The sequence below is a fragment of the Photinus pyralis genome, unplaced genomic scaffold (assembly GCF_008802855.1).
Source record: "Photinus pyralis isolate 1611_PpyrPB1 unplaced genomic scaffold, Ppyr1.3 Ppyr1.4_LG2, whole genome shotgun sequence".
In the NCBI taxonomy this organism is placed as follows: domain Eukaryota; kingdom Metazoa; phylum Arthropoda; class Insecta; order Coleoptera; family Lampyridae; genus Photinus; species Photinus pyralis.
In genome coordinates, this window is record NW_022170403.1 from 50237403 (window position 1) to 50240430 (window position 3028).

Below are 3028 nucleotides of genomic sequence, written 5' to 3' on the forward strand. Positions count from 1 at the left end.
CTAAGATATAAAATGACGTTCAGAACATATGACAATTCTGTTTCTATAGAAACGATCGCGACGGCAGAACCTAAGCTTGCTGTTTTTGATGTCTCTAAATTAAATTGAGTGTTGTCAGAAGCTTTGCAATAATTCATATGGCTTCTGCTATAATATAAAGTTTTGTATTATACGCGACGGTACAGAGAAGCAAACCATCTCGTGAAAGTTAATTCACTTAATGGTTATTTATCGTCTTGTATAATAAATAACTATTATTCATTTATAAACAATGCTTATACATAGGTAACAAATCTAAACCATTCAAAATGAGCGACTCATGTTTTAGATCGACTCTTGTGAGTTATTGTCACTTAGAATATCCTCAGGATCCTAACCACGCCAATGTAGGTTATATATAATGACACTATTGACACTGGAAAAATCCATCAGTCTTTTAAATGCATTTGAGCTAAAAATATTCTGGACGCAAACAAACTGTTCAGCTTATAATTAATTACCTTTTCAGCTTGTAAACAGAAATCATGTAATAAGGATAGTTAATGGAATTTTTATTTTTAGGCGTTGCTGTCGTCCAAACCATTAAACCGCGGCCCTATAATTTATACACGTCTGTATTCAAAGCTTTAATTTATTGCAGTAATTATATTTATTCACTTAAACAGCACGTGTGACTTTTTATTATTTTTATTATTCTAATTGAAACTTAATTAAATTTATGACGTCTGCAGAACCAAGCAGATAAGACCGGCTCAATCCACTCAAGAATTAAAATATGTATAACTGTTTTCGCGATGCCCAATTCTTTTGGTCCGACAAATCTAGTGGTAAAATCACTTTCAAGCCTAAAAACCGTTTAAAGTCGACCCCATAGTTACATGAATCAATCAAAACGGGATAAATCCAAGAAGTAAAATTGATTAGCAATGTTTCGAGCAATACAGGATAATTTTGAGTTCCGCGGCTTGAAGACCTGTAAGCTGTAAGCTCATTGACGTTATTCTGGAATCGTACACATTTCCGGCGACTTGGCCCACAAAAAAAGTGTAGAAGAACAAATTTTGGAAATTATTATATCGAACACTAATCTTCTGGAATTTAAGGTTATTTATTTATTCAATATTAATATAATGTTATTAATATAATATAATATATTAATATGTGATTAGTATTACAAATATAAGATTTCATAGTAATTAATATTACCAAATTGTTAGTTTTCATTTAGTTTTAATGTATGAAAGCTTTTCCTTAGTCTAATATAGACGTGTGGGTACTCAGTTTTCTTCAAAAATCCAAAATTACTACCACACATGGTGCCCACAATCAAAGCGCAGCATGAGCCCTCGTAAAAACCTGCGAGGATTTTCACTATTACTTGTTATTAGTTTTCCTTAATATCGGGCCTTTACTCAGTAGATCGTTCCCGTACCCTTGATGCAATTAAATTTTGCCTATGTATAGAGGGATGCGTCTGATGGAATAGCTTCACTCAGATTAAACCCGTATTTGCATAGAATAAATGTTAGGTAGGTACTCTTAGGTAATTATTACGTACTTAATTGTCACATTAAACAATAAATTGGCCGTTATATGTTTATAATCAACCAAACTTCATTGTTCCTAATACTATTCGTAATTGAATGGAAGGAAAATTTCTGTACATTATTAATGATTTTTTATAGACAAAGGACCGAAACATTTTTCCTAGCAAAATCTAGTCGTTATCAATATTATCAACCCTTCATTTTGCCGAATGAATTAGCTATAGTGGTAGATAATAATTTCGAATGCTGTGAGCTAGGCAAACTAGAGCATTTTTGTTTATCTGTTACCTACTCCATCTTTTCAAAATATTGGAATGGAATAATAGGTACGCGCATACAGTAGTCAGTAAGAGCTTAGACTGTGCACTTCTGTAGGTAATATTTGTACTCTGTATATTATTCTTGACATCTTCCGGAACGTAACGTCTTATCATATTTTTAGCCGTATTCTTTAATTATCTGCAATCATTCCTGCAGGACTCGTTGGCAGTCAAATGAAGTTATATTGAAATAGTATTGCTAGTGCGATTTCTTGTTTGTATCTATATAAACTTATGATTATTAGCGTATTTCCATTTGCAGCCACTTTCTCTGTCCGTACGTCTGTCTGTCGATCCAAATCTTACTCCTCGGCTCCTACAGTTTTCAATATAATTAGTTCGTTCTTTTTAAATTTGGTAGCTTATAGCTATGGCACCTGAGCCAAGAAGAGTCTTGACTCATTACGCTCATGTGTCAAACTTTGAACTCGAGTTGAAAAACTCCACTTTCTTCTCTAGTTGTACAAATAACTATTTTGTTGACGGTTTCGCGCACGTTACTTATTAATTAACCGTTTAAAAATCTAGTACTTCGCGTTTCGAAATCCGTCAGGAAATGACAGGATTTTGTGACAGTTATAGAAAAATAACTATTCTGATTTTGACTAATAATAAATAAATAAATAAAAATAAACGAGAAATTTGCTTTCCTTAAACGTGTCGCAACTTTTTTGTCCTTTTAAGAAAGATCAGAATCTGTCTATCTTGTTTTAACAAAAGCACAACTTTGCTCTAAAGTAATTTTAAAAAAACATCAAATGTCTACAAAGCAGGTCAACTCGGCTGCTGTAGCTTTGATCCCTACACGTGTCTTGAATATGTAAACTGTCACAAAACTTCTCTAACGAATGGAAATAACGAGACGTATCACTGACATGTGTGCAGAATGTCGTCATTATAGTGGAAAAATATCACATACAGCAAAATGTACAACCGTGGAGTCCTTGACGTTATCATTTGCAATTAAGATGCAACTGTAATGTAAAGCAAAAAATAGCAACAGCTTTTACATATTGGATTATACAGAATAACCTCGCACATCATGATGATGAATGGACCAATCGCTATAGCACATAAGTATCTATTCATCGAGACTGTGCCGATTTCAAAAGGAACCACCGATTGTAATTTGTAATTTTGATTGAGAAAAGTTTAAAGAAT